Below are 15,813 nucleotides of genomic sequence, written 5' to 3' on the forward strand. Positions count from 1 at the left end.
CATTTATGAGCAACGAATAAGTCATACAATTATTAATTAAAATGATTCTTCTAAGCTTAGCTTAGTAAATAATTTTGTTCAAAGCTTTTTTTTTAAATAGATCGGATCATACAGCTCTTGCATTAATACCCAGGTCTATAATTATGAGTTAATTATCTTATCAATTTCAATGAGCGCAAAAACCGTAGGGCTTATGTAATATTAATAATAAATTAAATAATAATAAGTAGCTAGTTGAGAATAGATCTAGGCAACACCGCCTACTACCATAATCAAACCAGCTGTATCACCAAAGTAGCATTAGATATAACAATAAATCTTAGAATATTGAACTACTCGTATGTTCCACGTCTAAGCACAATTATCCACACATGCCAGTTCGGGTTTCCAGGCTTTTAAAGATTATCATATAATTTTAATGATAAGGGTTTAACGTGTTCTCCAAAGCACGAAAGTGGACGATGCTATTTGGCTAATTCTTGTCTGCTAAAGCTATCTTATCAGTAAACTTAGAGCTCGCAAATCGCTTATAAGTTAGAACACCACATTACACAGCGAAATCTACTTTCATTATCCGAGTCCGTTAATGTTATAAAGTCTTTTGTGTTACATTCCAACTGCGAAAAATTTCCTTTCGTCATTGTGAAAATAAAGTGATAACTCGTTTTTTGAATCACCTGTTCGCCCTATTAATTGTTTTTGTGTTTTGTGCTTTTCATTTCCACTGGCAAGTTGTTTATACTTCACATTATTGTTGTATTTAATTTCACTCGTTAGTGCTATTAAAAATTTAGTAGGGTTTCGTTACTAAAAGTTTAGGTACATTAAAATTTGGTGTATTAGGAGAGCTTGACAGACTTGAAAATAGTTAACAAACAAAAAGAAGGGCCAGTTTAGTATGTATCTTATTATGGATGAATTAAACTTTATCTTTAATAGTTCTTTTTAGAAATTAACTAAATAAAGAAGTAATGTGATGCTTTCGAGGCCGTCGAACAGTTATTCAACGAAATACCTATAATAACTATTAATTCGTTTTCTGCTAATAATAATAGTATTAATAATAATAATTTCAGAAGGGATGCTACTATAGAAACCCCATGATAGGCGAGTAGGACTCACATTCTGCCGACTTTTTTACTTCCACTTTTACGACTCTTTACATCCACAAGAACAAAATGTATTTATTAAAAAGATAAAAGTGGATTAATCTGAATTGATAATAATATGACTATACAATGTGTAAAATTGAATTGAACTAAACTAGTTTTTAGCTTACGATAGATTTGATGCAATCAACCCTAAAAGTAGGTCAGCTTTTTCAGAAAAAATTAAATGAAATTCACATTAACACACACGCAACATAGCCTAAACGTAATAAACCGTAAATAGCGTCGCCGTTACGTCGAGAGTTAAAATAAATATTAACAAATGGAATCGTGACTTTGTTATGCTTTTACAGCTTTTAAACAAAATACATATCGTTCATATTACCCTTCACCATTATGGTCAGTCCGTCCAAATATACTTTAGAGAACTTCCATTAATCTCTTATAAGATCTCTCGTCTATTCATACTATTATTTCTACTTTACTTTCCTTGCAACTTCGATTCTTTCTTCATATATTTTCATTAAGCACCGTCCATATACCTACCTGTGGGTGTGACTTGACGTTAATACGGATTTATTACACCATCCCCCTTGCGCTTTTTGCAATTCAAGACACATTTATTCAAAGTTTATTAAGTTACAAATCTTAAGATAGATAACCAATCAATAAAATTGACTTGGGGAATATAAGGCAACCGCCCTTATAGCAAGTTATACATAACAATGTTATGATTTATGACATTAGGTACTGATAGCAATTGAAAAACTACAAATAATTAACAAGACAAAAGAATATTCATCTGTTTCCAGACAGAATTATTTATAAACGAGTCAAATTACAATCCTTTATATCCGTACTATTGAATTTTGGAAAAATAAAAACTATGATGGCTGACGTGTTGAACAAAAACACGACTTTATTATAGAAAACTACTTTTTATGAAGCAAGCAGATGACCCGGATAAGTGAAAAACCAGGAAATGGTCCTGCAAAGTGCTTCCATGTGTCCTTCAAGGCGTAGGTGTTAAGCCTATAACACCGGCAACCACGCCCTCTTGACAGGAACACAGCGCTTGAAGGCCAAAAAAGTAATAGCGGTAGTACTTTTCCGGACGATAACTGTCACAAAAAGCTCTTCCACTACTCGTAAGACTGCAGTTGGTTAAAGTTCATTTTATTATGTGTATCTACCTAGTATTAAAAAATGTAATTTACATCGGCAAAGTTCAGTTTAGGAGAACCTGAAATAAAATATTTGTAACAATGTAGGTAGCAACAGGAAACAAAGAAAATGTACAACATTGTAATGTGGTAGAAAATAATTTACATCAGGATATTCGCACATTATGTCAGCGATACTGGTCGTATATCAGATTATAGAGCCAGTGCGCCGAGTTTGTATCAATTATAACTAATTGACATTGATACATTATGCGTAAATGGCCCGCACAAATATAAATAACTAGATTTTGCCCAGTGACTTGGCTCGCGATAGTTTCGTAGTTTGATAAACACCACGGAGGTTGTTTGTTCTTCTCGCTAGATGGTATCCTAGATCTGCTAAAATTTCGTCAATATTGTTAAGCTGCTAAATCATGCCTAAATAACAAAAGCTTAAGAAAAAAATATGGTCTTCTACAAAATTAAAACTATCAAATAGACTTAAGTTTCAATGTGATTGGTGCAATATTTCGGATCATTATGTCATTAAGCTTAATATTTAGTTATGAACACAGCGTTATAATAACGCAAGGTATTATCCAACAACTATATGTTCTTCCCAGCATAAATGTACTTTGTGTCACGTAAAAACTGTTTAAACTTTAGATGTAAGTGCATTTGTATCTAAAATTTCATTACAATTCCAGTCAATATAAGCTATCCATTAAAAAATTTATAATATGATAATAATGCACGAAATACTTCGATCAATAGTCATAAGATATTGTCGATCGAAGATAATAGATACTTACGTCAGAAGTACGAAAACATTTATACTATTACGTGTTCATCAGCTAACCTATATGCCCAAATGTTCGTAATAGTAGAATATTTATCGATTGTTTCGTGTGAACTATTGTTGCGACGGGGGAGCAGAATCTTTGGGGTGGCGACCCCTGTTCCACCCCCTAAGCACAGGCCACTAAAAGTATACATTCAACTTTTTTGTCCCACTAACGTTTTGAACTGACATAAACATTTCGTTCCTTTGACAGTAAAAAATAAAGTTGTGGTTTACTAAAAAAATATTTGGATGTAATAAACGGGGCACGCAAGTGCATGCGAAGCGTGTAAACTGTTTAGCGTGATTGCTTGCTTTTAAGCGATATATTGGACTGGAACCTTGAATTTCTATAACTGAGTAGCGTGCATAAAGTTTTAGTCCAGGTAAGAATTATGATTTGCCACAAAGACTCATATTAGATTGTCTTTGTTCTAACAAGAGCATCAATCATGAATAGGGAATCCGTTTTAAATGCATGTTTGAAGTAAACGCACTGCCAGTTGATAATACAAAATAAGGAATCCTATCACACGTAATCGTTATTATAATAATACAAGAATAACAGTGTATTTTGCAGCAGCTATACTGACTGCGATAATAAACCATGAATGGTCATAAATAATGAAACATATTTGTTTATAACATCTCTTCTCTTTCGAATTAAAAGACTTGTTTGAAACTCAGTTCCACAATTGCAACAAAGGCTTTATGGAAAAAAATATAAAAAAAACAACCCATACTCCTAGCGTTTAATTTTTAAACCTTGCGGCCTTATCACTAAACACCAGCATTTGCCGGATTACTACAAGGTCATAAATTTGAAGTTTGACCAAAAAAGTAACTAAGAAAACAGAGGACAGTTTTAATAAGTAAAACTGTACGTTCGTATTTTATTATGACCCGAGTAATACTGTCGTGTAGATGCAATCGACTACACTTTACACTTTATGTCGAATTCCGTGAGCGTCGTAACATTTTATTTTAAAAGTGAAAAAATAAAATACTTCAGTTGAATCCCTAGTTGCAGTGCCTTTACATTTTGCACCCACGTACATTGGAAACTGGTTTAGCTGCGGACATAGGCAGCTTAACATGACCAGTAACTATTTCACGAAATCACAAATTCCTATCAGGAACTTGCGTTCTGAGTTGTATTGTAAAGAGAATCAAGTGTATCTCCAAGAAGTTCTATATTCTAAATAAATTCCATTAGTTCATAGCTGGATTTCCACAATATCTTTCTATCTAGGTATATCAATGCCTTATGGAATTACTCTACCTTACCAACTTACTTATTCAGAAAATTTAATAAACATAACTACCAGATGTCAAGTTGTATACCATTTCGAAACATTCGCAAACTGGACAAGTCATTGCAACAGACGGGGAAAAGTTTTTCACGGCTCTTGTGAAAGCCTTTTCGAATGAGCCACGTGAGTTTAAAAGACGAAACGCTACGGCGCTTTGATGGAAGCATGCAAATATGGCAGCTTTATGTAAAAACAAATGCAAAGAAAGGGAACGAAAACCTAGAAAGCGCTAAGATGTTTTAAGCGCTTTTCACTGATGCAAAGAATGTTGAGATATTCTATTCCGTTTATTTGCTTAGAAGTCTTGCAAGTATTTGCAGTAACATACCTACGCCAGACTGTACAAACCTTTGGAAACTTATTCTTCACATAGGTTTGATCTTAAAATATAAATTACATTTCATCATCCTCATTTTTGCATTATACCTATCCCTTTAAAGGTCAATCATACATTTCATTGCACGAGTCTCCTCACAGAATGAGAGGGGTTTAGGCCGTAATAAACCACGCACGTCTTATTCGGAATGGTACTGACAATACTCGTGGTATTGGAATCTTTATGGAAAACTCTCAGGCAACCTGCACCCTCACGATGATTTCCTTCATCATTAAAGCAAGTGATATTTAATTGCTTAAATCGCGCATTAACCCGACGAGTAAGTGCTAGGGATCTCACATGGTCCTTCTGTACGAGATGTCTGGCATGACGAAGTCCTAAACACTAGGCTGTTATTAACTATTAACGTTTATTATATACCTCTAAAATGGTAAAAAAGACGTGTGAGTAATCTCAAGTAATACTAGGTAAATAGCTACACTTTCAAGATAACTACAATCACAAACCAAAATAAACGCATTGCGCAAATAAATAATTGTGTTGCAGACGTTCATTTCCTACGCAATATATTCGAGAAATATAAAGACAACAGTTTCAATTAAAATACATACTTCCTATGAATATATTGTAATGATTTACTTGACAGCGTATGATAAACCGACTGCGCGCTCCGTCTGTACTTATTTCACTTTATATGTCTTTACTTATGTACTGACTTTAACAGTAAATAATTGTAAATGAGATACTGATAACAGTTACTAGTTTATCCATGTCCATACACAATTATTCATTTATTTGTCTTGAGATATATTATTTGAAGCTAAGATACAACTTACAGAGTATAATTTTTATTAATACATAACTATAACCTAAAATAAACTATTTAAAAACTAAATAAAATCTAAAACGTCCTCGAAACCACCGCAGCGAGGCACAGTTCCCAAGATGCTGGCAGCATTGCCCCTTTGGATGGCCCAACTAATTCGTTGGCCAAGGTAACTGCCCGCTCTAGGATCACCGGTAGACTCGATAACCCTTTTCGATAATTCTTTGAAAAGGGCTCTTTGAGATATTGTGTAATTTCTCTGCAAACCTATCTACAAATAATTGGAGTATTTATAAATGGACCGATAAAATAGAAAGATCTCAATTCGATGAACAAAATAAAAAGATTTAATTTGGTGTTTTCGTGAGGATACTCTCTCTGATAAGTATACGCAAATCCCTAACGGACAGGGCTAAAGTTTTGGATTACTAGTATGATTTAAAATAGAGGTTAGAACTCCTCGGCAGACAGCAGTAAAGCCGCTCATTTAAGTCCCAACGATACTGTAAACATAAAGTGCTGCCTCATATATTATGAAAGTCAGAATAAAAAATGATTGAAATTATTTTGGTTAACCTTTTGCATACGAATCAATCTTGTGTGTGTTTAACTACTCGACTTCACTTTTGGGGGCCAATTTTGAATCCCAGCACGCTTTCCACCTCTACCCTTTCTAAGTTAAGTGCGTTTCAAGCAATTAAAATTTCACTTGCTTCAACGGTGAAAAAAACATGCACCTGCATGCCTGAGAGTTCTACATAATGTTTTCAAAGGTATGTCGAGTCCACCGTTCCGCACTGGGACAGCGTGGAGGACTACGGCCTTAACCCTTTCTCATTGTGGGAGGAGACTCGTGCCCTGTAGTGGGCTGGCATGGGTTGATTTGGTGAAATTGACATTTATGTATCGTCGTTTTGTTACCGAGTGATCTTATCTTACTAGATACACATATTGCGTCGACACGTGGTGCCACGACTATGATATTACCACCGCACAAAATATCACAATAGTGAAAGGCTATCGATATAGATACCTAACTTTGTAGCGTTATTTCAACTGTATCTACTTGAAAAACTTACTTAATATAATAAATTCTGCTACAACTCTAGTTAAATAGATATTAAAAAGAGTTCTAATCGCGTATATTGGGCTCAAATATTGCACCAATGGTAGGAGGCTTCGGTCCTGGCTAATTACCCTATCGTCAAAGATGTGCCACCATACGATTGAACATTCCTGTACGACGCCGCGTGGAAATTATTTAGGAGCATGGGTTTAATATAAACGGTATACCATTAACAGGTTAGCCCGCTACCATCCTAGACTGCTTCATAACTTACCAGCCGGTGAGACTGCATTCAAGGGCTACCTTGTAGTTGAAAAAAATATATATATGTACTATCGTTACGATAGTTGCAGGAAAGAGATCAACAGTTTGTAATTCATTGAATTATTATGTAATCAAAGCAGTAAGCTAGCGTTAAGTTAAATCATAAATCGTGAAATGTACTCAAACAAGTTATTACTTATCTATGTGAGACACTGACAGAAACTATAAATCTCTTAAACGATAGCAATCAGTTCGAAACTCATTACAGGTACATGGCGGAATCCAAATTGCATAAAATATTACTTAGGTGCGTGTCACTTCACATATATAATGTATATACATTATTGATTATTATGTTTTTTACTAAAACTGTAAAATTACCATTAACTTACGTGCCTATTACACTTTAGGAACTAACTCTTGCCCGCGACTTTGCTTATTTTTTAATTCTACTATATCCCTTAACTGCAATCTCAACTGATGGTGTCTAAAATGGTTATATTAAACCGTTTCTACGCCACATCGTAACGGAACGCTGAATTGCTTAGCGGCATTTCTTTGTCGGTAGGGTGGATATTAACCACGGCCGAAATCTCTCGCCGGACCAGACAGAAGAAATTTAGAAAATATTATAAATTTCCAAATAGCCCCGGCACCAAACCCGGACCTCCCACTTAAAATCACAGCGCCAGGGAGGTTGTAAAAGTATGTTCGAGCGCATGGTTTCGGCTAAGGCTGTATCATCAGCTACCATTAATCAGCGCAAATGCAGTCAAACTAACATCTGTAATTAATCATGTCATTGAAGGTACACAGCCAATGAAAAAATAAATTATAAAATTCTGAATTAAATTAAATCGGAAATCAAACCCAAGACCGGCCACATAAAGATCACGTGCATACCACTGCACAGTGAAGTACTTAAAATAAGTATTTTCCAAATATTCGTAATATACTGGTGGATATTATATTGTACATAAGCCTCTATACTGAATTAAATTGATATTTTTTTTTAATAGTAATAATTGACAGACCGAACTGAGGCGAAGGTGTTTTTTCATAGTCATCCCAGTTGGTGGAAAGATCTATGGCGTTTTATTTGTTATACTTATTTTGTTTTGTCTATGTTTTTTTGCTCACTTGTCTACGGCAATAAAAAAGTAATGTAGTAAAAACAATGTTTGTTGTTACAATTAAAAATAAACGGTTGTGAATTGTGAATTTGTCTAACAAACCCCGAAAGAGCTCTGACACAAAAAGATCTACTACTACTAAAAATAGTGCTATCCTACTCCAGGGGATGCAGAGTGAAGGAGACAGCTTTACTTTAAGACGAGTGAAGTAAATAAAGATTTGAATACAACAGAATCGGCGACAATGGTTATCTAAGTATTATCTAAATGAAATCATGCCACAGGTGGTCGGACTTGTAGTTGCAACTTTCTGCATCTCAAGTTGCATAGTTTCAATTTCAGAACTTGCGACAAACTGATAAGCTCTGAAGCATTATGCAATCTTAACGTGTTCCTGGGTTTATTGTTGTTTAGTTTTGAAACTTCAGTCTAACTAAAATCTTGTTGGCCTCGAGTCAACTTATCTCAGTTGAGAAAGCTTTTACTCAGTCTTCCGATATAATGGACATGACGGACCTACCTATAAAGATAATGATTTAAATATCACATACTTTATTGGAGAATTTACTACTCAGAATCAACGATGTTAATTAATTCTTCAGTTAAATAATTTTACCACTCCCCTATTTTCTAATCAAGCGGGCAAATAGGTAATGTTGTAAATGAATTGAAGATAATTTAACTTTTAATGAAATGTATAATACTAGGGTTGCCACTTAATTTTTACCACCATATAAAGTAGGTTAAGTTTAATTTATTACATGGTATGTAACATCAAATAGAGTGGGTACAGCATGTGATAATGTTTTATTTATTTGAGTAACTTGAAACTGCTTTTATAAACGTATTATGCACTTATATATTATTTTACTTATATATATATTTTTTATATATATTTTCATTTTCATTTTAAGCAATGAAAATTCAGTAAGAAAAGAATATTGAAACCAAAAAGGTTAAATGATTATTTCACGTACTACTCTCATCCTTACTAATATTATAAATGCAAAAGTGTTTTTGTTTGTTTCATTTTTTGTCAGTCCTTCACGTCCTAACCAAGCAACCAATCAACCAGATTCTAGGAGTTAGTTGAAAACGACTCGAGTGTAAAGTTTAAAATACGTTTGATACCTAAAGTCACACCTTCCCACGATATGTTATAAAAAATAAGTGCGGATAGAATCGTATTGATAAATACTTTGCAGGCGTCCAATATATTACGCAATGAACATTACTTGCGATGATCCACAAAAAAACAGAACAATCCGAACGATCTTATTTATAATGTCCCCAATCTTTATGCGATGCATATCACAGATTTTTATATAATTTAGAGAGCGATTTTTTAAAAGCTAAGTTTTTTAATTAGCAAAAAAGATTAAGTAGGTACATTACGTGTGACAACCCTAAATACACGTCGCAAAACCGCGATCGTGGGCGCAAGATACCGGACCAATTCTTAAGCCGGTGGAAGCAATAAGTAAAACGAGACTTTCGTACAAGCCACCTCGGGGCTTGAACACTATACAATTGCGAATACCAACTTTACACCTACGGTCCTGTGTGTCGCAAAACGAGCTTTGGTGCTTGTTTGCGCGATATAAATAGACTAGGTAGGTATTAATAAATCTTTGAAAAATAACTTAGACTAAGCTGGCTGAGATCTTAAAGGTGCAGTTTATAGAGAAGCAGAGAGGATTTAGAACTAAACGTGGTGCTAAGGTATTACTTCTTCCATAGACCATTTATGATGATAGTATGTCTGCGCCACATCTCAGCCCCCTCTGTAGATGAACAATAACATTTAATCACCTATCTTAGTTGTTAGCGCAATAATGAACAATTGAGAACCTCGTAGGGAGAAATAATATCCTAGGTACCTTATTTTTTCTAGTCTTTTTAAAAAGCAATCCTATTTTCATAACTTTTTTGTGCAGTGTAAAATATGTTCTTATATATTATAGAAAAGCGTACGTTTATTACTATTAATTACTCAAATTAATAGTAATAAACGTACGCTTTTCTTATATTATTATTTAAAAAAAACCTTAATAAACATGACAGTAAAAAGTAATGAAAATATTGTTTACATAATAATATAAGTAGGAAAAAGTTTTATGAAGGACTGAAACTTAGGCAGGAACCTGAATAATGCTCGTTATAAATCAGGTCCAATAGTTTACACAAAATAACCTACAAGTTAGTCAAGAAATCCTAATATTCCTTCAGAATTACCTACAGTGCACAGTGAAACGACAAAGCGCCCACACTTGTCGTGTCAAAGGTAAGAAAATATTTAATTGGAGCTTAAGTACCTATAAATAGGACCTGCGTGCCTCCTCATTTATGTTTCTGTATCGCTTTACTAAATATTAACGATTTGATAATATAAACTAGGTGGGTAGATAGGTACACAACGACGAGGTGGAATATAAAAGAAATGTAACGTAGGTAGGTATAAAATTAGCACATAATTCAAATATAACCAAATAAGCAAAAAAAACTCATGGTTTAATAAAATACCTATTAGGTACCTACTGATAAAAATAATGAATCTTATGAAACAATTCGGAATCAACTTTAGGTTAACGTCAAGTCGCGGAGAGCATGACGTGAATCACGCCACAATGTAAACAAAACGACCGGCCACTCGAAATTAACTCGAACTGAATTAAAATAAACATCAAACCATCTCTCATTGCGTCCACTTATATTCACGACTAGACACGGTTATACGGATATAAATAGAGCTTTGCACCAACTTTGCACATATAAACAATATTTCGATACGGTTTGTCACACGCGAGGCGCTTCGAGTCAAGCGCAGGACGCAGTAACATAGCGTGCACGCACTAGCATTGCATCTGAACGATAGACGGCAGTCGACGAGAAGGGCCTTTTCCCCTTCCGAGTGATCGCGCGGGATGCAGTGAATGCTAATACTTGTCAAGCACAGGGTGTAAACAAAAGACGTCGAACGTTTCAAATGCAATTGAACGGTGCACCTCTGTTATTTGAAAAAATGAACTTCAAGGACTAATTGTGTTTAATTGAGAAAGAAAATAATGTTAAGGAATGCTAAAAAGTTTTTGAAGAGGTTATGGTTGAGGTTTGAATTAAGTTAATGAAAAAAATCATACAAGGGCGATTTTAACTTGATTGCGTGTTCAACTGATAAACTTAAGTCTATAGGTGAATCGGAAAGTTGGCAGTTTTTTTGACATTCAGATGGCTGCCAGTTTTCTCAGAATTTTGCTAAGTCTCAGTGGTTTAAATGAAATTTTATTTTTGCTTTAGTTTTCGATACCACAACTTTGAAAAATTATAAATAGAGTTTGTTCTAAGTAAATTCAGCTCCTTAAACACGGAATTTCAAAATTGTAAACGAGCGTTGATTAATTTGGCACCAACTTTGGTTTGCGCTTTGGCATGTAAAAGAACTTTTAATTGCTACATTTCACGATAGTAACGTTTTAATTGGAGTAAAAGTACACGAGCACGTTGAACAACTAACAAAAAGTTGGGCAAAAAATTTAATCTCAAAATGAAGTGAACTCAAAAGAGCAATTTTCAACATCCTGTATGATATAAACACTGGTGCCATCTGCGCCGGGGAGCCCTTGCATTAGCGGGATGACATTATGCACTACCTTTAGAAGGGTTCGCGGCTTATCTCGTTAAATCAGTCCCACAAGCTACGGAGAAACAATTTACACTGGAGGGTTTCTGTAAACAACCTCCTGCTGATACAAAAGATTTTCTTACTCTTTTTACATGTTTTATGTGCTTACCTTTGCGGAGGGCTTGCAATGTTTTAATGTATAGTTTAAGGGTTACCGTGATTTCATAAAATGTCATAACAGTTCAGAAGTAAAAAAGTAATGTATTGATTACTTTTTACTTCTGAACTTAACAACGTCTAACGAAATCTTAATAACGTTAAGATGATAATGTTTTGTACGTTACGTGTACATGAGTAAAGCGAGGTACATCTCCACTTTTACTTAGTAAGTAAAGCTATATTTAAGTTTATACTAAAATCACTTTGGTGAGAGCTTTTTATTACACGATAGCACGTTGGGAAAGTTTGCAGGGAAAAGAGAAGATGGAAAGCGATAAAAGTACTGGCCTCAAAATATAGTGGAGTGGACCAGAATCTAGATAGTTGTAGAACTGATAGAGGCTAAATGCTAACCTCCAGTAACGTAGAAGAATATAAAGAAGATAAGTGAAGAAGATAACCTTCTCAAAAAAAAAGTATAGTAGTTGTTCAGTATGGATTAAATTGGTTTAAGTTTAAGACAGATAACGCCATTGTGCTTGTAACAACATGAAAGATTAGGCTAGCTTCTGAAATATACAAACTTAAAATTAAGAAGGTTATAATCTTCCAAATAGGTATTTAATGAAAAAATACTTAAACCATTCTCTTTTCTAGATAAATTCTACTCCTGAGAATGAAAAGTAGAATTAATTTGTTATGAATTGTTACCTCTCGCATAGAAATATAATTTTGTATTGTTGTAAGAGGGTGAGCACGCTCTCGCCCCATCTTTGCGTCACTATTCATACCTCTCGATAATGACTGCTATTATTCTCAACGAACGGACTGTTTACGATCGAATCATTTATTAAATATGTATTTACTCTTACATTGGCCTGTGGAGAAGAATAAAAATAGAATCTTTCCTTTAAAGTCCGCCAATGCTCCTAGAACTATTTGTACGATTAATTCTTTGAAACTATGCAACCGATTTTAATGCATTTGTCAACAATAGAAATTCAATTGTACAGAATAGCCAATTATTTCATACATGTGATTTGCTTGATTTGTAATGCTGTCGAAACAAAAATTATATTTTTGTGCACTTGCGGACGATCCAATTGATGAATCAAGGAATTTTATATAGACTTTTCATAACTCTAAACTGTACCTCCATTATATATACCCATACTAGTATCTCCATTGCACCCTTGCAAAAACGGGGAGGGACGCTAGTTATAAAAAGTATTTGAAGAGTATCTATACTTATAATAAGTTTATTCGCATGTTTTGTTAATAACTACGAACCTTTTCATAGTATCAAAAATTATTAACTCTAATTTGAAAAGTGTCTAAAAACACTCCTAATTCATGATGCAGAATATGTTTAAGTACTACTATGATTCATAAGAAAGATAAAAAAAAGATGCTAAATATAAAGAAAAACTTGCTTAATAAAAAGGATTTGATTAATTTAAAGTTTCTAGCTATCTAGGTAGCCAGTGGGTAAAATGGGGGCAACGACGTCGGTAAACAAAAGAAGTTAGTTTCAAAGCTGTTGCTGCACTGCAGATAACAACTGCAGATCTAAAGTGCCTGTTCTTAACCTATGCCAACTTTGTAGAGCGCGATAGAGTGGAAAATAATTATGAATATTTTAAAAATATGCTATTAAACTAGAGAAATGTATTTTTCACACCACTTAATTGCCAATGCACAACATATGATAGATAAAATTAAAAAGGGTCATTACATCATAAGGTTTAGCGGGGTTGTAATGTACTGTAATCCATTATCCATGTAGGTTGAAATATCATTTGAATAAACAAACATCCCGCATCAGGAGAAAATTCTATTCATCCTCGCTTCACCCAGGGTTCTAGTTGCAATAAAGCAAGTTACACAGTAGCTGTAGATACACTTGGCGGCCTTTACACATAATAATATATAGCGGTCTCTTCCAACCAAAGACGTAAAACCCATAACTGTAAACGCAAGGTAGGTGGTGCAATATATTTAACATCATAGGCATATTAATAAAAATAATTCCCGAGATAAAATTAACTCACAAATTCCAGTACGGTTTAAAGAAAAGAAATCAAAGAAGCTGTAAGCTCTTTGGAAGCCGCAGTAAAACTATTTATGGAATATTTTAAAGTGTCAGAAGAAATATAATAAAAAGGCCCGAATATGAGTTTGTTAAGTGTGCAATGGATTGAAATATACGAAGATACATTTCAGAAGCTGAATTAGGAACTTTTTGATTACTTTGAAACTGTAGCTAACATCGTGTTTTGAAGTATCATTTTATAGTTCTATCAATCTGATTTTGATAATGGTTTTGTAAATAAGGCTTCAGGATTAATAAATAAATAAAAAATGTGTATCAGGTCCCTTGAATTTAAATCCGAATGACGTTCGTACCAAAAAAAATATAAAAGAATATGCATTAATTAAAAAATGAAAAATATTACTTAATATTATTTAGTAAACTAAAAATAAAAATCAAAAATAGTAGCGTTCAAATTCACGTTAACCATGTGAAACTAACACGGAAATGTACAGTAGCGGTTAAAAATCAACTATTCCCGAATCACTAGTAAAACGAGATAAAACTATTCGTGGAACTTCTAAAAGTAACTGGTAATTTATTGTGAAAACGCTCGAATATGCGCTTCCGAATCCGTATTGATGTGTACCAAGAATTAAATGGTTATTCTTTTAACGTATTTTTTTTTATATTTTCTCACAAGACGGTGGTGATGGTGGTGCTGGAGTGGTGATTTCGCACTGGAAGGCGCAGTATTGGTAAAGACCCAATAAAGTGGACAGAGGACAAAAAACGACTTCCAGGGAGTCGTTGGATATGTATACAAGTAGAACGTAGCGTGTGTAAATCATTACAAAAGACCTACGTCGTCCAGTAGTGAGTATCCTATGGTTGAGATGATGGTCATAGAAGAATATAGAAAATACAAACTATTGGTTGTTTAGAAACTTGTTGACATGCACAGATGGCGATATTGCTGCAAACAATTTTTTCAAAGTAGACCCAAACATAAAAGAATAGACATAAAGATTTGCAACTGAAGCCGTGATATAGGGATCTTTTTGCTGCAACTAATCTTATAGGCAACGTTTGTCGAAACAAATCATCATTATCAGTTATAGAAAGTTTCGATCCACTTATGTCAGTTTGCAGAACAAAGGACACTAAGATTGGCATTGCTGTAATCATTTCCTTCTAGCATACAGTTTGCTTCTGCTCGATCTCTAACATTGTCATCCTATCACGAAAATACACGGTACTAATAACACCTTGTCAAGCATGAGAGCGCAAAAAGGATCAAAGCAATTTGTGCTACCTATATTATTTATAGAGCAGTTATATTACTTAGTCGGTTTACTCAAAATGTCACGAAATTTCAACTATCCCATTTAAGTAAGTGATAAATGGTAGGCATGCGATTCGTCGTCAGCCGAATGTATCGTGATTTATTACTGCTTGATAGTATTATGTTATTTCTTCTTTCCGAGTAAAATGATAGATGTGTTTGATACTGCAAACGTATTTTTAATGAATATTTATAAATATTAAATAAATAAACATAAATGATTTAGTTTCCCGTTAAAACTATTTCAATATTCTGTAGGATCATCCTTACTTTCCAAACTTTGGTATGGATGTTCAATGTTTTAGTGCTTACGACAGAAGGCACGAGTTTAAAACTAAGCTTATAAAAAATCCCATAAGCGTTAACGACTTTGTTTATAAATAGCATGTTTTGTCTTATATTTGATGGATGCAGTCCAGAAATGTATTCATACATTTCACCTTTCGAGCACTTTCAAATATATTTAATTTACAAAATTTTTGAATATAGTACTCTAGTATAGTAGATATTAATTACTGTGTGATTGATAGTTTAGTAAACAGTAGGTTTTTAACACAAAATGGAGAAACTGACGATGAAGACTACGAAAGGCCACCGGAACTA

At 33.9% G+C, this 15,813-nt stretch overlaps 1 protein-coding gene across 4 annotated transcripts in view; it reads right to left on the reverse strand.

The window, feature by feature from the left end:
- Nucleotides 1–15,813, reverse strand: part of LOC120623362 (protein sickie) — a 205,557-nt gene that overhangs the window by 111,598 nt on the left and 78,146 nt on the right. Inside the window, exon 1 of one of the 4 annotated variants that reach the window (XM_039889344.1) lies at nt 10,742–10,904. The exons of the other annotated variants lie outside the window; for them this stretch is intronic. The gene's annotated coding sequence lies outside the window, so the exon portion shown is untranslated. Of the gene's footprint in view, nt 1–10,741; nt 10,905–15,813 lie in introns of those variants that run through there. 4 annotated transcript variants of the gene reach the window in all.

The sequence above is a fragment of the Pararge aegeria genome, chromosome 4 (assembly GCF_905163445.1).
Source record: "Pararge aegeria chromosome 4, ilParAegt1.1, whole genome shotgun sequence".
In the NCBI taxonomy this organism is placed as follows: Eukaryota; Metazoa; Arthropoda; class Insecta; order Lepidoptera; family Nymphalidae; genus Pararge; species Pararge aegeria.